Consider the following 24931-nt stretch of genomic DNA (forward strand, 5'->3'; position numbering starts at 1 on the left):
CTTTCCTTTTGGAACATGTTAGAGCTTTTCATTATAGACTCTTGGTCTCTTAAATTTTCTTTTGTATTTTTCATCTCTCCATCTCTGTGTTGTATTCTGGGTGATATTCTCAGATTTATCTTCAAAATGATTCTCTCTTTGACTATATCCAGCCCATGGTTCCACCTGTCCATTGACGTTTGAATATCAATAATTATGGTTTAAAATGATTAATTTTTAAAGAAAATATGTGACTACTTTTTATAGTCTTGCCTTAATACATTCAATATTCTTTCAATATTTTAAACATAATTATTTTAAAGACTTTTTCAGATTTTTTCCTATTATTTATAATTCTTGACTCTTCCCATGGTGGTTTGTTTCCTTGTGCGATTTCCAACCATTGACTATGAAATAATCTTCAGGAATATTGTTTTTGTAGGAGTTCCACATGCCCTTGGTTGCAGAAGCTTTTTTAGAAGCTGGTCTCTCATTTGCCTCTCCTGATTAATGGATTCTGGAACAATTTTTAATGTTAATCTCTTGGTTTGGCCTCCCTACATCACTGCCTACTTGGCACTGGTGTGGGTCTAAATTTTGTGAATAATGACTTTTCTACCCACAGGCCCAGGTGGAAAAATTTGACATTGTCCTACTGGTTGAAGTTTTTCTACTCTCTTTCATGGTGGGAAGCCATTGTTGAATCTCAATTTTATTCCAGTAGCTTAGTTCTAATTCCCTTTGCACATTTGGGCATATGGCTTGGACTCTTCTCCCAAAGCAAGAGTTAAAGCCTAAGCTTGTAGTGGTTAAGACTTAAATCCAATCCTGATATCCCTGTGAGCTCTTTGTGTTTCAGCTCCCGCTTACTATTCTGACTTTGAACAAAATCTCATTTTATCCCTGGAAGCGTCAATGTATTAGATATGTATTTAGTCTAGTAATAGTCCAGAATTTGTCTATATTTGAAATGAGTGGATATTTCTCTGCCAAACCAGTACACCATATTGACTAAAAGTGTGTGTGTGTGTGTTTGTGTGTAGATAAAACAGCAGAGAGGTAGCAGCAGAACCAGAGAATGGTTTTGACATAGAAGCCAAGAGAGGAAACAGCATCAAAGAGAAGTTGATGACCACGGGTTGCTATCAAGGAAAACAAAAATGAAAAAGAAATGACAAGATGTGAACACAAGATCTAGAAGCGAGCAACTCCTGAGTGTGCTGTTTGATCAGGTTTCAGAAGAGAATGGTGGTGGGGAAATAGACGCGGTAGAGTCTGTACCTCCTGGTTGGAAAGGTACAGACTAGTGGGAGGAAGACAAGAATTGCAAAGGTCACTTCAAGGAACATTGTGTGAAGATTTGTTTTCCAGAATGAGAGAGACCGCAAACTAGTGCCAGTGATTTACCTGTCCATCTGGCTGGACGTCTATCCTTCTAGTCATCTAAATGTTGTCTGCTTCCTGTATTCGAAGATAACATTTTTTTATTTGATGAGCCCAGGTGGACTTCACAATCTCTTTTTGATCTCCTTTGGCCTCCTTAACCTGAGAGTTATGGGTCTGGGTCTTCGCTTCTTGGTGAAGTAGACAAGGACATGATAGATGTAGTAAAGGCAAGTTCAACCATATCTAAGCCAAGCAGGTCCATAATGAGTAAGAGTGGGTAGGGGGAGACAGGGAGCTGTGTAAGTGACAGAGGGAAGTAAAGAGAGAGAGGAGTGGCTTCCCTGGTGGCGCAGTGGTTGAGAGTCCGCCTGCCGATGCAGGGGACACGGGTTCCTGCCCCGGTCCGGGAAGATCCCACATGCCGAGGAGTGGCTGGGCCCGTGAGCCATGGCCGCTGAGCCTGTGGGTCCAGAGCCTGTGCTCTGCAGCGGGAGAGGCCACAAGAGTGAGAGGCCCACGTACCGCAAAAAAAAAAAAAAAAAAGAGAGAGAGAGGAGGAAGAGGGAAGAGATGAAGAGGAGAGAGGGCAGGGGAGAAGGGGAGAGGGTTTGAGTATACTGATTGATTAATTGAAGAAGGCAAGTGCAGAACCCATTACACTTGAACCTCTGTGAGGCCATGGACACTGTAATGCCACATGCCTCAACAGATACCCTCAGTCTAAAGATATTCTCTTCTGCCCCAAGCTATTCTTAATCATTTTCCTTATGTTTTAATGTATCTAGTCGTTGTATCCACCAAGCAAACCTCAAACTAAATATATCTGGGGATGTTTGGAGCAGTGCAATGTCTGCAGAGTCCCCTCATCCAAAGGTATCCTCAGAGTCCACATACAGTTATTGTCCCCATCTGCTCTCCTGGGACTGAGATGTTCCTGGGTTCACATCTCTTCCTTGACTTTGCTCCTTAGTGGGTTCGCTTGTGACATTTTATTATGTAAACCTCCCCAAGAATCTTATCATTGAGTCAATTTCAGATAATTTAGTTGGGTTGCAATGTCCTCCATGTGTGAATTAAGTGGGAGAACAGAATGAATGTTGACATGACTGTCAGAGGAAATGGCCATAGACGCAGGGGTGGGACATGGCCTCTTTGAGCCAAGAACAGTCTTTATGACCGGGCCCTTGAGCAGAAGTGGCGTTGAAAGCCCAGCTGGTGGTCAAAATCCTCAGTTACAGCTGAACTGCCTAATATGGAAACCAGCAAACTACTAAGGAACCCCCTAAGCGGTGGGTCTCAAAGGCAGTCTATTCAGCGTTGAAACAGGAAAGAATACATCTGAATGCTCTGGAGAACAAACCTCAGAGAAGCTTTTGACTAATTGAAGTTTGGATGGAAGTGCTAGAATCGCTCTGGGAATCTCCCAAAATTAATTAACTGCTTGGCTGAAATGAATAAATAGAAAGTTTGAGAAAGGGGATTCCATTTCTCTGTCTGCTCATGGCTGGTAGGCTTCACTGGAGGGAGACTCAAAGGAAACTCTGGAATAGATTAGTGGGGTCGATAGAGCCAAGTCAGAGGCAGTGGCAGGCCAAGTCTCTACGGCCCGATGTCAGCCGTCATTTGGGTTGGCTTCTGTGGTAGCACGCTCTCTGCCAGAGAAGAGATGCCTTTGTTTAACTTGCCCCTTGTTCTTTCAGACCTCTCCTTTGGAAAGCCTTCTTTGCCCACCTCTCCCGATCCCCCCATGGCTAGGTTGGGTGATAGCCATCCTCTGCGTTCCTCTGTATCCTGTGCCCACTTTTACCACAGCACAAGCCACTCTGTGCTGTGATTGGTGGTGCTGTTGTCAATCTTTGCCATTTGATCAGAAGCATTTCCATGACGAGACATGTCTCAGAGGTCCTTAGACCCACATGGCCTGGGATGTGGCAGTGCTCATTGTGTTTTGAATTGAATTTTCATTAGAGACTTACTGAGAGGTTTACAGGGTTTCCTTTGTTACTCTTTTAATTGGTTGCAAGAAAAGTCCCGAGAGGTAAGAACTGGTTGTGCATGTGGGTCACCATGTGTATTTTAATCTTGCTAACACACTGCTCATCACCAACGAGACGTGTGTCAGAGTACACTGGAACACCCGCTGGGTAGGTATTTCCTAACCTGGACTCCAGGCACAGTAACGAAGAGAAAGCTCTTCTTGCCTCTGTCTTCGTGCCCCTGAGCCACAAGTGGTTTGCTCTAAGTTAGACTGGAACTATCCATTCTCTAAAGATTTCTCATTTGGGGTTTTCTTTTCCTGAATATCTCTACTCTGAGAATCTATGTACCATAAAAGTAGAACACCAAGGGGGATTTGAATTTGCCATTAAACAAGGAGTCCTTGAAGAGTTTCTTGCAAATAACTTCTTCCTTTTAGAAGATCTGCAGGGTGAGGGTCTTGGCAGAGGTCAGGGGTCATGGGCATCTTGGGCTCCACTGCCCTGGGTGCTGGGCAGCCTCACCCCACACAAGTAATAGCTGCCATTTTGGTCACCACCCTTCTTTCTTGATCATCTGAGTTCATTGAAGGAAAAAGAATAAGTATGGTAGAGAGGAGTTCACATTTTAAGCATATCAGCAGCTAACATCTTATCTTTATCAGCTGGTGCTTGGCTAGGATGAGTTAATAACCTGAAAGATGGCTGCTAGGGAGGGACAGGATGACAAGTGGACATGAGAGAGAAGCAGGAAGTACCAAAGATACACTGTCCCTGTGTTAGGATTTTATTCAGGGTCTTGACTGGTCAAAATCACCCTCTAGGGACTTCCCTGGTGGCACAGGGGTTAAGAATCCGCCTGCCACTGCAGGGGGCACAGGTTCAATCCCTGGTGCAGGAAGATCCCACATGCCATGGAGCAACTAAGCCCGTGTGCCACAACTACTGAGCCCGTGTGCCACAACTACTGAAGCCTGCACGCCTAGAGCCCGTGCTCTGCAACAAGAGAAGCCACCACAATGAGAAGCCTGTGCAACACAACGAAGACTAGCCGCCGCTCGCCGCAACTAGAGAACGCCCGCGTGCAGCAATGAAGACCCAGCACAGCCAAAAATAAATAAATTAATTAATTTTTTAAAAATCACCTTCTAAGCTTTTAGTATATGTATCCCAGGCTGCCAGCCTCTCACCTATGAGGTTATGGAGCAAGATGGCCCCAATCCCCTGAGGATCCTTTCTATGCAGAGACAAGGAACCAGTTATACAAATAAATAAACAAAATAAGCTAGGGCAAATACAGTAGGGTTGCCAATAAAATACAGAATGCCCAGTGAAGTTCAAATTTCAGATAAACAATGAATAATTTTTATTATTTTAATATTGACTGGGACAAACTTATATTAAAAATTATGTGTTGTTATATGAATATACTCAACACAACTGAACTATATACTTAAAAATAATTAGGATTGTTAAAAAGATTATTTGATGTTATGTGAGAGTCTGGCTTAGCTGGGTGTCTTGTATCTTTTTATGAACTAAATCTTTCTGGGATCTCAGTTCCCTGACCAGGGGTTGAACGCAGACCATGACAGTGAAAGCACCGAATCCTAACAACCATACCACCAGGGAACCCCCTGGCAATTCTAAAGTGAGGCGAAGAACTTCCCTTCTCATTCCCCCTCCACTCGAAGCCAGGGTGGTAAGTGTAGTCCAGAAGATTCTTTGGGGCTCAGCAATTCAGCTCCTGAGGTCGGCTGCCCCAGATGGAGGGTGAGGCATGGACAGCCTGGGATGAAGGATGGGGTTCCAGATGCAGAGCTGCCCTGCTTCCTGGGAGTCCGCAGACTCTGGGAAGGGGCCCATAGGGATGCTGCAGAGTAATCCCGGGTGTCATGGGCCCACTGTGGCTGCCCTCTAGGGAGGGAAGAGACCGAGTCTCAGGTACCAAACGATCCTGCAAGACAGACCCTGACAGAAGTCAGAAATCAGTGGCCCGAATACACCTGTCATCGCTCGGTCTCGCTCTGGCGGGCACACCCACATCTTTAAGCTGCAGAGCCATGCCGAGGTGCACACCCACTTTAAGCAGACCCAACTCCACATAGGAAAATCTGGATCTGCTGAAAATACAGTAGTGAGTGATTATTTTATCCTGTTGTCAACAGGAGAGACAACAGGCTTTCTTTAATCAGTAAAACTCCCCTTATACCTTTAAAATAGGATACCATTTGGAAAAGAAAAAGAAAATTAAAAATAGAGGAAGATTGATTGGCACGTCACCTTGAGGAAGGCCAGGGATGGCAAAAATGAGTTATTCCTGCAGGAGGGACAGGCCCCTGGCGGACATCCTCAGGCGGCCAGGACACCTGGTGGGCACGAGGCAAGTTTAGCGCCATGTGAACAGTGGCTGTGCAGCAGTAGACACTTCCCTGGAGGTTCACAGAGCCAGTCTCATTATGTTCTAGGCAACCTGCTTCCATTTGTGCGGTCCCGCCTCATCCTGATGTGGGTGGCGAAAGATGGAGAAGGGTGAATGGGAGGCGGAGAGTGGCGAGGTATGGGGACCTCGCTGCGGTGGAGGTGGCAGTGGAGACGGGAGGGGTAACTTGCTCTGGCCGAGGGCAGGGAGCCCCTGATGGAGGACCGGGCCGGGACTGCCATTCAGCCAACATCTGGTGACAGTGTGCTCCATGCACAGCGCCAGGTTAGTGTGTGGTAGAAAAATGATGCAGACAGTAGTAATGATGATAACACTAGACAAAATCCTGTCTCTTATGTCATGGGTTGAACTGTGTTCCCCCCAAAAGATACGTTGAAGACCTAACCCGCAGTGCCTCAGAATGTGATCTTATTTGGAAATAGGGTTCTTGTATATGTCATCAAGCTAAGATGAAGTTGGACTGGACTAGGGTGGGCCCCTAATCCTTTATAACTTGTGTCATTACTGTATAAGGAGATGGACATGTGACCACAGAGGCACACAGAGAGAAGTCATGTGATGACAAAGGCAGAGACTAGAGTGACGTAGCTGCAAACCAAGGACTGCCAAAGATGGCCAATGGACCACCAGAAGGTATGAGAGAGGCCTGTACAGAGTTTCCCTCTCAACCCTAAGAAAGAACCAACCCTGACGGTGCCTTCATTTCAGACTCTGAGCCTCCAGAACTGGGAGACAATACATTTCTATTGCTTTAAAGCACCCAGTTTGTAGTACTTAGTGATGGCAGCCCTAGGCAAAGAATACCCACCACAATCATCATCATCATTGAATTGTTACTGTGTGGTAGGCATCATGTGTAAAGTGATTTACACAATTATATCACCTATTTTTCACCATAGCCCTATGAGAGAGGACACACCAAAATTGAGGAAATGGAAGCTTGGAGAGATCTGAGGTCAAATTACTTTAGGTAGAAACTTAGACAACAAAGAGAGAAGTGCTTTGGGGTGAGAAACCTGCAAATCACACTTCAGAAGCAATAACATCCTGGGGTTAGGTCAGCCCTACTCAGCACTCAGAGGAAAAGAGGTTTAATCTAGTAGGTCATTGTATGAGTCAGGATAGGTTAGATTATGTTGCAGTAACAATTGAGCCCTGAAATCTAGTCTCTGGAAGTCTCTACCACATTCACTTACTAGGTCGGGTAAGTGAAGTAGCAAATCTAGATAGCAACTAAAAGGAGAGGCAATGAGAGCAGCTGTGGTCACTTCAATTTGGGAAGGATTTAGATTCATGACTTTTTAAATAATAATGTTGCTAAGAAAAAAGAAAACTAGATTTCATAATCAAAGAGTAAGTTTCTTCATGGTACCTGCCTGGTGTAATGTTAGTGGCTAAGCTGGTTAAATTTATCAGAGATTAAATGTGGGGAAAATAGGATACCCATTTAATACTTTTGTTTTATGTTGTTTGTTTCCAAAATATTCCAAAAAATTTTTATCCCCTGTAAGAAAATATTATATCTTGACAAAGTCATCTACTACATATAGTAGATGCTTACTTAATATCTGTTGAATGACTAAATGAAATGAATGATAGATGTTCATACTATGAAATAAGATACAGTTAGTTTTGTTCTTCACACAAGAAACGGGCAAAAATAACATGCCCTGGGATGCTTTTCTCCGCTGAAGTTTGGGTTTTCATGGGCCAGTAAAATCGAAAGAAAAAAATGGACAAGTTGGCCAGTAAGGACATTAACAGCAATGATCACCTACTGGCACCACCAATAAACCGAATCAGAACATAAGACTGGACGCAGAAGTAGAATGAGTGATCTTTAAATTGGATACATTTAAGTTTTTTAAAATCTCACTGTATTTTCCTTATTTTTCTCATTTTGTCAAAGCAAAATGCATTAATCAGCACTGAGCTGAACCACCTGCCTTCCCTCCAGAAGCCTCATAGACAGAACCCTGGGCAGTAGGGCCTGATGTCAGCTGGGGACAGTGGCTGCCCATTTCTGGAGGATGGGGGATTGGTGGGGGGTGGTGCTCCCAGGGACAGTACCCTTCCTGGTTCCCAGCCACCTCCCAACAGGTCCACGACCCTCTCCCACAGAGCAGGGCAGGGTGAGGCGGTGGAATTAGCTCTCTCATGGGACAGCACCCAGAGCCCTGGCTCCTGGATTCCTGCCCTTGTCTCCCCAAGAGAGCCGTTCTCACCGGGATTAGTCAGGCCAGTAGTCTTCCTCTCAGCACCGAGCGTGCATTTCCTTTCCTTCTCTCAGCACCACCTGGGAACGCTGCCTGCCCTGCAGCCGCCTGACTGCCTCCTGGCCCACCTGGCCCCGCAGCTCCCCATGGAGTGAGTTTTCTGGCAGCAAAGAGGTGACAGAAAGCAGAAGCACAGAGCCCAACGCTGGAGGCTGGGGGCTGGGCCATGTCCCTCAGCCCTTGGTCCTTCTCTTTCTTTGTTCCTGTTCCAGGACATTACTGAACTCTCTGCCACTGCCTCGGCCTCCAGCCTCCGTGCAGTGGTAGGAAGGGTGCTTCCTGCTGACCAGACACGTAGGCTCCAGGGAAGGTGCCGTCTTCATTCTCCCGGCCTGCGACACATGCCCATTAGTACTGGTCATAAGAAAGAAATGTAAAGGTGACTACAGCAAACATTTACAAGAATTTTTGGTTTTATGTGAACACAGGGGATGACATTTGAAGCGCCCTAGGATGCAGCAAGTACATTATTTTTAATTAGTTGTATGACACGGCCATTGGGTAGCCAGGAAGACAGGTAAATGTAACAATTAATACATCTTTACTGCTTAACAGGTCAGTAAACTAGAGAAACGGGATCCAGTGCTGCGGTTTTCTCCTTTTAAGTGGGCTCTTGTTTAGATGCGTGTGTGTTTTCCCAAGTTTAAACTTTCAGAGTTATATAACCGTACCCCTTGGCTTATAATCAAACTTCCAGATTAGCTGGAGGTGCCCTAGAGAGTGGGGAGTTGGCATGGGGTGATGCATGTGACCCTGTAGAGCTTCCTGGTCACCCTCTAGAAAGGTGTTTGCTTGCAGGTCAGGGAAGAGAGTTGCTTGCAGGTGGGTCCTAGTGCCCATTTTTGAGGCTTTCTGGCCAATACTCTGAGCATCTCCAGTTCTCAAAACTGTAAATATTAAAGGTAAAAATTCCATCACACTTTGCTCCCTGCAAAGAATGTCCGTTGCACTGAAGTGTCTATACTAGCAGGAGCCACTTGAGAGAAAGTCAAAATTTCAGTTGCTTAAGTTTTTATTTCAGTGGTATGCTCAACCCTGAGTGGGAACAGTGTGGTACTTGGAAGCAGTGACTTGTGCAGCCCAAATCCTAAGTGTTTCCTTTCTTCCCTTGCTTGCTAGGAGTTAACATCTCCCAGCTGCCAATTAAAATGAAAATTATGACTATTTCTGTAGGATTAGGAAACGTGGTGAAAGAGAGATTATAGGTAGGACTGAACATCTCAGACTTTGTTTGGTAGAACGCCCTGTCACTGGTAGAACATTATATCAATATCTCCCCTAAAACCCAAACCAACTAGTCCCTTCCTGGCCCCCAAGGGCCGCCAGTTTGCAATCAGGATTAATGGCTCCAGGCTCCTTGATCCCTAGTGAAAGGCCTATAGAAATGTAAATCTCTCAGCCATCCCTGAACTCCTCGGAACACAGAAAAAACAAGTGGGGCCTTGGGAACCCCCAGACATTATCTCCTGCTTCAGAGGGGGCTGGGGGAGGAGGCCCAGCTGCCAGCTGCTGGCAGAAGGCAAGCATTTCAGTGCAAGAAAACACCTTGATTTTTGCGATGTGCATGGTGCAGAGAAGGCCTTCCAGTGCCAGTCACTGTGAATTAAGCAGAGACGTTAAACCCCTAAGAGCCTCTCCCAGCCTTTAGTTCAGTCTGATTTGCTGTTTCAATGGGAGGTTAATAGGACAAGTGGGGAAACCGGCCAGCAGCCCAAGAATGTGAAAGTAGTGCCTGTGACTAAGACAGACCAGATTAGTGTCCCTTGACCTTTTATTTTTCAAAAGAGAATAACATTGTTTTTCTTATCGTTACAAATAATGTGTTACTCATTGAACAAATTCAAACATTAAAGTATTAAAAAGAAAGCTGAACTCTGTCACCGTGGGATAGCGACTGTTACAATTTGGTGACCATTTTTCCAGATAGCTCTGTGTGTGTGTGTGTGTGTGTGTGTGTGTGTGTGTGTGTGTGTGTGTGTCTGTACCTAGAAATAAATTTACTCAGGAGGATGATATTATGCTTGGTTTTTTTGTAACTGCCTTTTTTACTCATGAACAATAAATATAACCATTTCTCATGACTACTTGGTAGAGTTGTCCCTCAATATCCAATGGGAATTGGTTTCAGGACACCCCCACCCCCAGGGTACCAAAATCCCCAGATGCTCAAGTTCTTTCTATGAAATGGTGTAGTTTTTGCATATAACTTAAGTGCATCCTCCCATATACTTTAAAGCATCTCTAGATTACTTATAATACTTAATACAATGTAAATGCTATGTAAATAGTTCCTGGCACCAGCAAATTCAAATTTTGCTTTTGGGAACTTTCTGAAACTTTTTTTTCCTGAGTATTTTTGATACCAGGTTGGTTGAAGACACAAATGTGGACCGATGGATACAGAGGGCTGACTGTATTTCATTGTATGTGAGTATCATAATTCATTAACCAACTATGATTTGACATACACTTAGTTTTCTTCTACTATTTCACTATTATATACTACACTGCAGTGGACATCTTTTGGATATTTGGCTATTTACTTACAGGTAAATTTCTAGAAATTAAGTTGCTGGATCAAAGAGAAAGTTAATTTCAAGTTTTGATACAGATTGTTATTCTGCCCTGTAGTTTATAATCTAATCAGAATACAATATTGCCCATTTTCTCATACACTTGCCAACACCAGGTTCTGAGATTCTTTTTAAACTGTGCCAATCTGATGAACCCATATATATGTAATAGTTTTAATTTGCATTTCTTTGCTAACTTATGATATTGATACATTTTTATGTGTTTACTGGCCACTTGCTTTTTTTCTTTAATGAAATAGCTCTCCATGTCATTTTAGAAAAATGAACATTTTTCTTTCTCAGTTGTAAAAGCTCTTTATGTCTTAGAAATATAAGTCCTTTACTGTCACATATTTTTAGAATATATAATTTTTCTTTCTGTTTTGGTAGTTATAGAAGCTGTTTAATGAGGTAAAATTTACTAGTATTTTGGAGAACTAATTTAAAATGTTATAACCATGATATGATTATTATTATAGTATGTTATGGTTCCTAATAAAAATGCAAATCTTTGTTCTACCAGAATTTCTTCTTTTGTGTAAGGCATATAGCAGGGCTCTAGCTCCTTGGTACACAAATAAGTTGCCAGTGGCTTCCATATCATTTATAGATAATTCATCTTCTCCCCTTTTGATTCAAAATGCCTCCTTGATCACATATTAAATTTTCATTTATTATATGGGGCTGTTTTTAGACTTTATTTTCTTCCACTGATTTGATTGTCTACTTCTGTGCCAGTAATCACACTCTTCGAATAGCTTTATAATATATTTTGATATTAGGTAAGTAATCACTCATTATCCATCTTCCTCCCCTACCAAATCCTTCACTATTCTTATATGTTCTACTTTGACTTAATTTTAAAATAAATTTTGTTGTGGGTTTGCTTGAAGCATGTAGAAAGGTACACAAGTCAAAGTATATAATTTGATTGATTCTCAAGAGTGAAAACACTCATGTTCTTACTACCCAGATCAGAAAACAGATCATCCTCATAACCCCTAAACTTTCCCTGTGACTCCCAGTCACTAGTACCTCCCCAAAGGTAACTGATGTTCTGATTTCAATCACCGCATTCATTTTACTTTATTTATTTAAAAAAATTTTTAATTGTGGTAAAATACACATAATATAAAATTTACCATGTTAGCCACTTTTAAGTGTACAGTTAACTAACATTAGGTACAATCATATTATTGTGCAACCAATCTCCAGAACTCTTTTCATCTTGCAAAATTAAAACTCTATACCCATTAAACAATAACTCTCCATTTCCTGGCCTCCACAGCCCCTGGCAACCAACCATTCTACTTCCTGTCTCTATGAATTTGACTACCCTACGTACCTCACATAAGTGGAATCATACCATATTTGTGTTTTTGTGACTGGTTTATTTCACTTAGCATAATGTCCTCAAGATTTATCCATGTTGTAGCATGTGTCAGAATTTCCTTCTTTTATACTGCTGAATAATATTCCATTCTATGTACATACAACACTTTGCTTACCATTCTTCTGTTAATGGGCACTTGGGTTGCCTCCACTTTTTGATTATTGTAAATAATGCTGCTATGAACATGGGTGTACAAATATTTCTTTGACACCTTGCTTTAAATTCTTCTGGGTGTATACCCAGAAGTGGGATTGCTACATCATATAGTAATACTATTTTTAATTTTTTGAGGAACCGCCACACCATTTTCCAAAGTGGTTGCATTATCTTTCATTCCCACCAACAGTGAACAAGAGGTCTAAATTTCTTCACATCTTCTCCAACACTTGTATTTTTCTGTTTTTTTTTTTAAATACAGTAGTCATGTTAATGAGTGTAAGGTGGTTGCCTTTGTTTTGAACTTTATAGAAATTGAACCATTCAATATGTATCATTTGTGTCTGACTTCTTGTTATATATGTAATATTATTTTTGTATCATCCATGTTGTTGCATAGAATAATACTTAATTAATTTCCAATGCTTTATAACATTCCATAAGTAACTTTTTAATAATTTATTTATCCACTCTAATGTTGAGGGACTTTGGGTTGTTTTCAGTTTTTTATTACTCTACTACTACTACCATGAACATTTTAAATATCTTTCTGGGTACAAATATACGCACGTCTGTTGACTATATACCCAGGAGTGGAATTGATGGGTCATAATGTATTCATGTATTCAGCTTTAGTACATACCGCCAAACAGTCTTCCAAAGTTGTTGTACCAATTTGCACATCCACTAACAGTATAGGAGTTCTCTAGTTGTTTTACTATTAGCCATTCTGGTGTGTAAACAGTGATATCTAATTATGGTTTAAATTAACATTTCCCTAATGAGTAATGAGGTTGACCACCTTTTCAGATGTGTATTAGCCATTTGGATATTCTCTTGTGATGTACGTGCTAAAATCCTTTGCCCATTTTTCTGTAGCATTTTTTTCCTGTTTTTTTTTCTTAGTAACTTAAAGGACTTCTTCATTCATTCTGAATGAGCCTTTTGTTAGAAATATATATTGCATTTCTCTTTTTTCAGTCTGTGGCTTGCCTTTTCACTCCTTCAAATGGTATCTTTTGATGAACAGAAGCTCTTTATCTTCATGTAGTCTCATTTGTCTATGGCTAGTGTCTTTCATGTCCTGTTTAAGAAATTTTAGCATATCTTAATAGCACAAAAATATTTTCCTGTGTTATCGTCTAAGAGTATAATTGCTTTACTTTTCACATTTAGATCTACAATCCAGCTGGGCTTTTGTTTTGTTTTGTTTAGTGGGTTTTTTTTTTTATCATGTGAGGTAGAGATTAAGCTGAGGTTTTCTCCATATGGATATCTGTTGACCCAGAATCACTTATTAAGAATACTATCCTTCCCCCCACTGTACTACAGTATCATCTTTGTTATAAATCAAGTGTTGGTTTGTTTCTAGCTTCTCAATTCTGCCCACAGATCTATTTTTTTTTCTCATGCCAATACCACATTGTCTTAATTACCTAGCATTATAACTTGTGATATCCAGTGTGAGTTTTTCAGCTCTGTTCTTCAAGATTGTCCTGGCTATTCTCAGTCCTTGGCCCTTTGTAGTTCCACATATAATTTAAATTCTTGTCAAGTTCCACGTTTAAAAAAAAAACCTGTCAGGATATTTTTGAGGTTTACATTGAATCTATGGATTTGGGGGAAATTGATGTCTTTACAATATTACATGTTCCAATCCACAAACATGGCATATCCCTCCATTTATTTAGATTTTATTTACTGTCTCTAAATAATGTTTATATTTTCTGTATAGATATCTTGCACACCTTTTGTTAGAATTATTCCTAAATATTTGATTTTTTATCCTGTTGTAAACGACATCAAGTTTTGAATTTAATTTTATAATTACTTGTAGTGGATATTTAGAAAGACAATTGATTTTTGTGTATTAACCTTGTTTCCAACCGATTTGCTTAATTTGATTATTAATTCTAAAAGTTTATCTGCAGATTGAGCTGGATAGATCATTAATTTTCCGTCTTCTTTACTCTTCAAATATCATCTTCTAAGCTATTAATTTTTTTTTTTTTTTTTTTTTTTGCGGTACACGGGCCTCTCACTGTTGTGGCCTCTCCTATTGCAGAGCACAGGCTCCGAACGCGCAGGCTCAGCGGCCATGGCTCACAGGCCCAGCCTCTCCGCGGCATGTGGGATCTTCCCGGACCGGGGCATGAACCCGTGTCCCTGCATCAGCAGGCAGACTCTCAACCACTGTGCCACCTAAGCTTAAGGAAGCCCTAAGCTATTAATTTTTAAGACTACACATTTTCCTCCAAGAATGACTTTAACTGCATCCCACATGTTTTATTATGTAACATTTTCATTATCATTCAGGTCAAATATTTTCCAATTCCATTGAGATTGCCTCTTTGAATCGCGGGTTATTTAGTAGTACATTACCTGGTATGGTAATACTGGGGAATTGTCTACTTATTTTTTGTTATTGATTTCTTGCTCAATTCATTTAGTTTCTGAGCACTCCTGAAGAAGGTTACTAAGTTATGCTAACTGGGTCAGCTATAAGTCCATGTAGCAAATTTTAGATATCATTCTAGCTTGGATAACATTTTAGCCATCTCTTTTGAACTCTTTTGTGTTCTTCATAACTGCTATTTCCTGTAATCTCAAACATTTAATCCCATTCCTGCCTCCTTCGTTATAGCTGATGACCTAGATCTCTGAATGTATTAACATTTGAATTTGTTGAGGTCTCCACTTCAAGACTTGTCTCTTTTTTATCTATTTTTTCCTCCTTTCCTCCTGACTCAGAAGAAGACACGTCTCTCCTCTTTTGTCAAAGAATCTCTGACCTTGATCTCAACTCAATTGACTCCTCCTAAGCCTTGCCCTATTAATAATTACTCCTCTTTCTTGAATCTCTTAATCTCCTCTGGTTCCTTATTTTTTGTCACTGAATTTGCTCAAATCACCCCATCCCAAACAAACAATTCTTGCTTCAATCCTGTTGCCTTCAATGGGTATTACTTCTAAGCAGTCATAATGGCAAACTGTTAAAAAAGCAATCTGTCTGAACTTTCTCAGCACCAATTCAGCCCTTGCAATTTAATTTCTATCCCCATTACTCTACATAAACTCTTTTCTGTTTCTTTTCCCCCCACCAAAAATCAAACACACACCCCGTGCAGTGGAAGTGCGGAATCTTAAACACTAGACCACCAGGGAAGTCAAAGAAACTCTTTTCAATAGCCTCCTTTGACGTAAATCCTAAATCCAATGGCCTCTCCCCAGTGTTCATTTTCTTTGACTTCTTTGTAGCATGGTCAAATGCTTCTTGACTCTCCCTCCCCTGGGCCTCTCTGACTTTTTTTCTTGGGTCTCCTACTTCTCTAACAGATCCATCCAGCTCCCTTTCTACATCATCTTTCTTCTTCCGTTCTCTGTAGATGTTCTCTTCATCTCTGTTCTAAGCTGCCTCCTTCTTTCCTTCTCTCCCTACTCTTTCCCCCTTTCACTGCCACATTCACATTCACAATTTCTTTAAGGCAGATGACTTTCCCCAAATTATTTCCAGTTCCATTTTTACTCTTGATTTTTAATTGCAGCTACCTACTCAACGTTTGTCGCTGGATGTCCTACCAACCTCTCAAATTCAACATGTCCAAAATGAGATAATTTCTCCCCAAATCTTCTTCCTGACTATCCTCTCTGTTAAAGGTACCAAGAAGCTCCCGGTAACTCAAGCCTAAAATTCTGTAGTCATCATTGGCTCCTTCATCTTCTTGTTCCACCCTCCAACAAATCAGACACTATGTTCTCTTACTCTCCAAAATGCCTTTCGCATGGACCCCTTTCTTCCTTCATCGCCACTCTAGGTTATTACTTTTGCAATAACTTAATGTACTTTGGTTCTTGTTTCTACATCTTCTAGTCTAGCTGGCTTGCTGCCACTAGACTAATTTTGCTTAAAATATGCTGAATCAATAAATGAATAACTGAAGTACAGTTTTAATTATGCTTCCTGATGGTTATTGTTTTTTGTTTGTTTGTTTGTTTTGGTTTTTTGCAGCATGTGGGATCTTCCTGGACCGGGGCATGAACCCGTGTCCCCTGCATCGGCAGGCGGACTCTCAACCACTGCGCCACCAGGGAAGCCCCAGTTATTGTTGACTAAATGAAATTCAGACATCTTAACCTGCATTCCAAGCTCTCTGAATCTGGTTCTAGAATCTATCTCTGTTTTTCCAGCTTTAAATCTTTCATATACTCTGTGTTTCAGTCAAATATACCATCATTTTTCAAGCTGTGTCCTGCAATACAATAATACCCTTCAGGAGGTTAATACTTGTTTGTTTCTTTTTTTTTTTTTCTTTTTTAAGTTCTTTGATAATTAAATTTAACCAATGTCAAATAGTTTTCCTGCACAATCTCTCAAAGCCTTTAGTATTCTAATACACACTGTGAATTTCCAATTGAGGGGAAAAGTATGTGGTATTTCTCAATTCTATTTGACCATGAACCCTATTTAAGGGACCATCAACTATCTCACTAGACACTAATGTTCCCAGGAACACATTCTGAAACAGACTGATACAGATGCTCCTTTATTCCCCAAACATACCCCCTTTCTAACATCATTCTCTTAGATTAGAACAGTGGTTCTCACCAGGGTTGATTTTGCCCTCCAGCAATGTCTAGAGAACAATTGGGAGGGGTATCCAGTGGGTAGATGCCAGGGATGCTGCTAAACGTCCTGCAATGACATGACAGCCCCCCACAGCAAAGAATCACCCAGGCTCAAATGTGAATAGTGCCAAGGTTGAGACACCCTGATCTGGAATAGCCTCCCCTCACTTCCCTTGGCCAGGGAAAGCTGTATCCACTTCTTAAAGTCCAGATCAAATATATTCTCTTCAATGAACATTTGATTTTACTGCCTAGATTTTCTCCCGTCTAACTATATACAGCACTTTGTCTATTTTGCTCTTGTAGTATTTATCTAACTCTTTCCCATATTATACATATTTATGCACACTTATAGCATCTTATACTAGACCGTAATGTTTTTGAGTGTAGGGACAATCTTATAATCATTTTTTTTCCTTTCTTCAAATAGCTAGCACAGTAGTAACCGTAAGTTCTCACTTGAAAAACAAAATGAAGCTTGATTTAACTTCCATTTCAGTCACCTCCTAAACTTAATTGTTCACCCAGTCTTGTCAGTATTTCCTTCACATTTTCCCCAAATCTTTCTTTTTCCTTCCATGTCCATTGCCACTGCTCTGGTTCAGGCTTTATGGCTCCATGCCCTTACTTCAAAGACAGAGAGGGGAAAGGGTGTCACAGAGAGGGCTCCAGGGACTTCCCTGGAGGTCCAGTGGTTAGGACTCCGAGCTTCCACTGCAGGGGGCACGGGTCGATATCTGGTTGGGGAACTAAGATCCTACATGCTGCATGGCACGGCCAAAAAAAAAAGAGAGGGCTCCTTGGGCTAAGTCTCACAGGCCTTGAGTTGACCCCTGGCTCTGCCCCTTCCTACCTGCATGACCCCAGGCAGAGCACTTGCCCTTCCCAGAAATAAGCTCTTCCTGCCAGTGTGGAGGTGATTCTATCTGCCTTGAAGAGTTTCTATGAGGCTCAAAGATAAGTATAGGAAGTACCTGAACCACAGTGGGTGTTCAATAAGTGAACTCTGATAGTCAATAGCTTCTGAAGGCAGCTTCTGACTCCCAGGCTCTGCTCCAAAGACTTTTCTTTGATTCTCCATCACCCACAAAAGCCTACAATGCTGGAATTCAGAGCTCTGGAGATTCATTACCAATTTACTCAAAAAAACTTTCCTCTAATTCTCCTTCACAAACCCTCAACCTCTGACAAACTGGTTCGTTCACTGTGCTTCAAAAAGGCCTGAGCATTCTCACCTCCACATGCTGGTTTGTGGGGCTCTCCCTCTTGGAAAATGCTCTTGTCCTTTATACAAATCCTACCCATCCTTCCCTCTTAGCCTTACCTCTTTGTTCCATAAAGTCTCCTTAACCCTCTCCACCAACAGGGATCCTTTTCTTTTCTGAATATTCGGAGTCCTTACAGTCTTCCCTTAATGAATCAATTAATTTCCAATTGCCTGGTGGTTTCTCATGTGGGGAACTATTACAATCAACTTCTATGATTACCTAGCATTTTGTGTGTTCTCTCTTTCTTTTCTTTCTTTTTTTTTTTTTAAATAAATTTATTTATTTATTTTTGGCTGCGTTGGGTCTTCATTGTTGCGCGCGGGCTTTCTCTAGTTGTGGCAAGCGGGGAGCTACTCTTTGTTGCGGAGCACGGGCTCTAGGAGCACAGGCTTCAGTAGTTGTGGCACGTGGATTCAGTAGTTGTGGCGCATGGGCTTAGTTGCTCTGCGGCATGTGGGATCTTCCCGGACCAGAGCTCGAACCTGTGTCCCCTGCATTGGCAGGTGGATTCTTAACCACTGCACCACCAGGGAAGTCCCTTGCTTTCTTATTTTAGATTGTAAGTTGCTTGAGGACAATAGCCATACCCTACCAAGTTGCCTTGCACACACTAGAGGTTCCAAAAATATTTGGTGTCCTCGTAACTTTGAGCATGTCTTAAAATGTTTCTTCTCTTAAACCTCGTGCTCACTTTTAGAAGGTTCCTCTGGTATAGGCAGAAATGGAGAATGATTTAACATGGATTCAACAGGTGAGCCAGGAGAGGGAGGTCAACGCACCCAGGCTCTGAGAAAATCCTTATAAACAAGTACAAAGGCAATCAGACACTAACATTTTAATTAATAATTTTAATGGCTTATCCAAAATAATCCTCCTGATTTGGAAGGATTAAGTTCCACTTGACAAAACTACCAATCCATGTGGAAAGATGTCTCACGTGCTGCTTTTATAGTCACAGCAGGGTCTGGTGGGACAGGAGGGGTCATCCAACAAAGTGATCCAGCCAAGTGCACGGCTGGTGGGAGCCCTGTCCCCAGGCAAGTGAGGGTGTCCCTAGCCCTGCACCAGATGCCAGCATCCTGAAGCCAACAAAAATCTGGAAATAACTCCAAACCTACAGAGAAGTTATGAGAATAGGAATAGTACATGGTACACCCCCATATGCCCTTTAATTAGATTTACCTTTTTTGCCCATTCTATTATCTGTGCTCATTCTCTATTTTTTTTTCCTGAACTATTTGGAGAGTAACTGACATATATTAAGCCCCTTACTCAGTACTTCAACATGTATTTCCTAAGAATAATGCTGTTTTTGTGCATAAAACTCAACAGTAGAGTTATCAACTTCACTAAACTAAACATTGATATGATTCTTTTACCTAATCAACCATCTGTTCTCCAGTCTTGTTAATTGGCCCAATAATGTTGTTTATAGCATTTTCCCTCCATTGTAGGATGCAATATAGGGATTGTTTTTAGTTCTCATGTTGCTTTAGTCTCCTTTATTCGGAACTACGTCCACAATTTTTCTTTCTCTTTTTTAAAATCAACATTTATAAGGAATTCAGTCCTTTTTTAAAAAATAAAATGTTTGCAAGATGAAAACCCTAAATAGTCCACAAAAAACTTAGAACGAATGAAGGAATTCAGTAAAGTCAGGATACAAAGTCAACACACAAAAATCAGTTATGTTTCTATACACTAACAATGAATAATATGAAAAAATAAATGTTTATTAAAAAAATTAACTCAAAATGGATTAAAAACCTAATATGTAAAAATGAAAATGAAGTATATATGCACAACAGAATATTATTCAGCCATTAAAAAGCAGGAAATTCTGACACATGCTACAACATGGGTGAACTTCCAAGACGTTATGCTAAGTGAAATAAGCCAGCCATAAAAAGACAAACGCTGCACAATTCCATTCGTACGAAGTATGTAAAGGAGCAAAATTCTTAGAAATAGCCAGTAGAATGGTGGTTGCCAGAGGCTTTGGGGATGGGGAGCAGGGGAGTTGTTCAATGATGAGCACACATGGAAAGTTCTAGAAATCTGTTGCACCACAATGTGTGTGTAGTTAACACTACTGTACTGTGCACTTGACAATGGTTAAGAGGGTAAATTTTACATTATTTGTTTTTTACCACAATAAAATAACTAAACTATTAAAACGGTCTCTGTTTGGGGTTTGTCAGATGACTGCTCGTTATTAGATTCTGTTTATGGGGGTGGGTGGGAGGGGGAACCCTCTAAGTCGTGTCCTCCTCAGAGCATCCCACCTGGAGGCACGTGGTGTCCACCTGGCCCTCCCTGCCGTTGTTAGTTTTAAAGAAAACATGGTCGTATTCCTCCCCTGATAGTTACTCTGACGCCCTTAGCAACTGATGGGCAATCTGTGGGGAGATACTTTGAGACTATGGAAACATCCTGCTTCTTATCAAAATTTCCCCTTAAATTAGCATCCACTAATCCATTCTTGACTACATAAGTCTTTGTTATGATAGCTCAAAAATGATGCTTTTTCAACATGAAAAATCTTCAAACATTTTCACCCATGATTTCCTTCATGTTTATTGACCAGCACTTGACATTCTGCTGCAGCAAAAGCTCTTCCTTCTCATTCATTCACTCATTCATTCATTGATCTATTTATTATTGGTGTGGACTCCTAGTTTCCTCTTTTCTAATGGTCTATAATTCACTACTGCCCTCCATTATCTTGGTGCTCTAATTGTTCCAGAATTGGCCAGTGAGAGCCCCTGCCAGCTGCTCCTCCATCGTTGTGCCCCGTCATTTCTGGACCTCTTGTTTACTTTCTGGCAACACAAAATATTTGGCATCTTTTAAAATCCTGGGTAAAATCAAGAGAGAGGGAGGAGAAAAAGAAAGAAGAGAAAGAAAGCAGAATACCAGGGGAAGAGAGAGATGAGTAGGAGCATTGTAGCAGAGACTCAGACCCACTGGCCCCTCGGTGAGGGGTGGCCCGACCCCCAGCTCTTCCCAGAGAACAGAGCTGGGCCTCTGGGAGACCAGGTGGACTCTGTATGCTGGGCCTGTGGAGGCAACAGGCTTTGCGTATTGCTCATGACTCTGTCAGGTGCAAATGACAGAAACCCAACCCAAAACAGGAGGAGAGACAAAGATTGAGAATTTAACTGGCTTATATGCCTGCACATAATGGGATTTCAACACAACCCCATTCAGTTTCAAACAAAGCTGGGTCTGGATGCTTGAATGGGTGCCAGGGATCAGTCTCTCTCTCTGTCTCCCATCTCCCTCTATCTCTCTACTATCTCTCTGCTTAGCTTCAGCCTGTGTTCCCTTTATTCTTGGTCAGCCTCTCCTCCCAGGTTGGCAGAGATGCCCCTGGCCGTGCTCGATGAACCTACTTGCTTAGCAACTCTAGCAGAAAGAAAGCACCTGTCTCCCGATGACGGTAACAACAGTGTCACCGGGAGTGTCCCTGACTGGCGGGTGCCTGTGCTGGGAGGGGCAGTGCTCTCATTGGCCAGCCCTGGGCTACATGTTCCCCTCTGGGACCAGAAGGGTGGGTGAAGTCCCTCAAACACGTGGGCTGAGAATGGAGGGAGGGGCGGTTCCTCAAAGAGACGGTGGTTGGACTATTACCCAAAGGGAGGAAAGGGGTGTTGGGAAGAGTGACACCAAGATTCACTGTGTGTGGAACAGGGGGCTCTTGGTCCCGAATTCTGCCTTTGAGATGCACAGATAAACCGTAGCCCAGGCTCTTCGCTGTGACAACCTCTCTCCCCTCACACAAGGCCCCTGACAAGAAAGACAACCTTGAACTCTCCCCCTCAAGACTGAGGCCTCTGTCCACCCGACTCACTCCTGGTGGCCATTGCTCACCAACAGGGATGAGAGCAGAGCCTCTGCCCCAGGAGCGCAAAGGAGTGGACAGGCCCCAGCAGCCCGTGGGGTCCTCTCCCCACCTGGACAGGCATTGTTTCATCATTTCTCCCTGGGCTCCAGGGGCCCCAAGGGGCAGTGTCAGTCATGGTGGTGGGTTACGTCACATCAGATGGCAATCGAGTGTGCAGTGCACATAAGCTGACAGGACGGCTCTAGCAATCTGCTTATCTGGATGCCACCCTTGCTGAGTAAAGGGTCATTATCAGAATTATTCACGCAGAATTACAGCAGTGGGAAGTCTGCAGAGGCTTCATTGCATCACCCTCATTTTAGTCACTCAGCACACGTTGAACCTCAAAGAAGCCTGCCCTTCCCCCTTCCCCCTCCCCTCCCCCTCCCCCTCCCCCTCCCCCTCCCTCCCCTCCCCTCCCCCTCCCCCTCCCTCCCCTCCCCTCCCCTCCCCCCTCCCCTCCCCTCCCCCTCCCTCCCCTCCCCCTCCCCCTCCCTCCTTCCCCCTTCTTCCGGGTACCTCAGAGGCTTCTCCCTTCCCCCACCCACTAACCAGGAGGGAGAAATTACATCAGGTCCCCCTCAGGCTTGGTCTTTCCTGCTGCCTGGCATCTGTTCTCTGAGCAGAGTTACACACCTGGAGGCCTCTGCAGGGGGAGGGCTTGGGCTGCTTTGCAATTAAACCCATTCCTAGAATGGTCCCACCACCGACTTTGGTATCAAAATGTGAAAACAAGCGATTTCTTTGACCTGTTACATTTCAGGTCTGGTTCCCACAGCTGCTGCCTGCTTAGCACCTGTCTTGTAAAGAAAAAAAGACACAAGCATTGAGAGGGGGAGGCACCTCCAAGAACTCGTAGACCCACCAAAACGCTCCCCAGCTTGCTCGCGCGCACCAGCCTGGGTCCCCACCCATGCCACACCCACCCCTCCTGCATCTCTTCACCCAACAAGCCTGCACCTGCAACGCAAACACACGCAAAGCCCGCCCGGCACACACAGATCCCCGTGCAAAACCCAAGCAGGTCCGTGAAGGAGCTGTGGGAGAGAGGCGGGAACAGCTAGTGTGGTTAACGAACGAGGTGGGTTCAGAGGCATGGGCGCCTTCATCACCACCATCCAATGATGACACCTAAGAATCACGGGCCCTGAACCTCAAGGCAAGCATGGCGAGGGGAAGACGAAGATTTACACTTCAAACGTTCCAAATGCCTGGCTGGGTAGACGCTACTTTAAACAATGCTTCAGAGCTGAGCCACACTGCCCTACCCCACCCCCATTTCTGGACAGAGCTGCAGCAGCTAGCAGCATCTTAAGAACGTGGTGATCATTTTGTTGCACAAAAGCAGGGTCTTGGTCCAGTAATTTCTTTAGGTTCCAAGTGGACCAGATGCCCCCCTTGTTCTCAGGGGCCCGGAGGCCAGAGCGTCAGAGTGATGGGCCAGTGAGGGGATTCTGGACTGTGTCCGGCCACCTTCTAGTTACCCAGAGGAATGGAGGGACCCATCCAAGGACACCCAGGGGTCGATCCCATGTATTCACTTCCTAGGGCTGCAGTAACAAAGTACCGCAGGCTGGTGGCTTATGCAACAGAAATGTATTGTCTCCGGGTTCTGGAGGCTGGAAGTATAAAATTAAGGTGTCCGCAGGCTTGGTTCCTTCTGAGGGCCGTGAGGGAGGCGTTGCTCCTGGTCTCTCTCCTTGGCTGGTAGACGGACATCTTCATCTTCCCCCGGCATTCTTCTCTTGTGGGCTGTGTCCAAACTTCCCCTTTGTACAAGGACATCAGTCATTATTGGATTAGGACCACCCTACTGACCTCGTTTTAATTTGATTACCTCTATAAACACCTGTCTCCAAATAGGGTCACATTCTGAGATACATAGTGGGTAGGAAGCCTATATTTTGGCAGGGGGAACATTCAACCCATAACACCCTGGCTCCCTTGGCCTGTCATCCAGTTCTGCCTCTGCTCTCAGGGTGGTGCCTTGGCACTGACACCTCGTAATTTTTCCATCAATCCTTTCAGTGGCCAAGTACTTCTGGCAAATTCTCACGTCCATGGCTAATGGGGAGTTCTTAAAATCTGACAAGTTGTGAGATCAGAAACCTGGGCTTTCTTTCCCTCAAGATCTCAGGGTCATTGGCTACCCAAGGCTGGCAGGGGTCTGGAACCGCCCCTGTACTGGGGGCCCCAGGCTGCGGCGTCTTCCTCCTCGGGTTCCCCTCGGCCCGACTCCAAGCCGCTCTGTGGCCACGGCCTCGGTGTCCCGGGGGGGGGAGCTCTAGACCAGCAGGTGGCTGTGAGCATGTCTGTGCTTGGGGGCTTAGGGGTATCTGGTTAAAAGGCACAAAGTCATCGTGCGGGACCCTGTCTGCTACTTCCCTCTTCACCCCCAGTTACCTGACGTCCAGGGGCTCCTGGCAGGTTGTCCCAGCTTTTGGCCTTTGCAGATGGGGATGCACTGGTGACTGCTGTTAGATTTAACTAACGTCCGAGCCAGCGAGTGCTGAGAGAGTTGCCCTCCTCTGTCCCTTTGCTAGTCCCAGACCCGGACAGGCAAACCGACCTGAGCTTGAGAACGCTGATCAGGTCGGTTGCAGGCCATTTCCCCGCGCGCACCCTGTCCCCCCTCCCCCAATCCCTGCTCCCACTCTTTGAGGTGAGCGGCTCCTTCTGAGCTGGGTTCTGTTTCGTCTTCTTCCTGTTAATTAAAGTGAAGTTCCCGTTTCTGAGCAGTGCCCAGCTATTTATTTCAGAACAGGCAAGTCTGAACATGGGCCTCCCAGCCACAGCGTGGGAGAGGTGGTAAAGGCACTGGGCTTTGCTGGACGGGAGCCATGGGTGCTGGGTTCCTGCAGCAAGGAGAGGGGGGTTCATTCTTAGAACACCAAGTTTAGGGTCTTAGAGATCCACTTGCCACACACAAGGCAGGGGCTCCCTAGGGGTGGAGGGGCCACTGCCCGCGG

The 24931-nt window shown here is 43.5% G+C and overlaps 1 long non-coding RNA gene across 1 annotated transcript; it reads right to left on the reverse strand.

Moving 5' to 3' along the window:
- Positions 1-23541: 23541 nt before the first annotated feature.
- On the reverse strand, positions 23542-24652 carry LOC117195624 (uncharacterized). Its single transcript, XR_004475377.2, has 2 exons — positions 24366-24652; positions 23542-23731 (listed from the first exon to the last, which is right to left on the reverse strand). It is a non-coding gene; the product is annotated as an uncharacterized LOC117195624 (long non-coding RNA).
- Between the last annotated feature and the right edge of the window lie 279 nt (positions 24653-24931).

The sequence above is a fragment of the Orcinus orca genome, chromosome 4 (genome assembly GCF_937001465.1).
Source record: "Orcinus orca chromosome 4, mOrcOrc1.1, whole genome shotgun sequence".
In the NCBI taxonomy this organism is placed as follows: Eukaryota; Metazoa; Chordata; class Mammalia; order Artiodactyla; family Delphinidae; genus Orcinus; species Orcinus orca.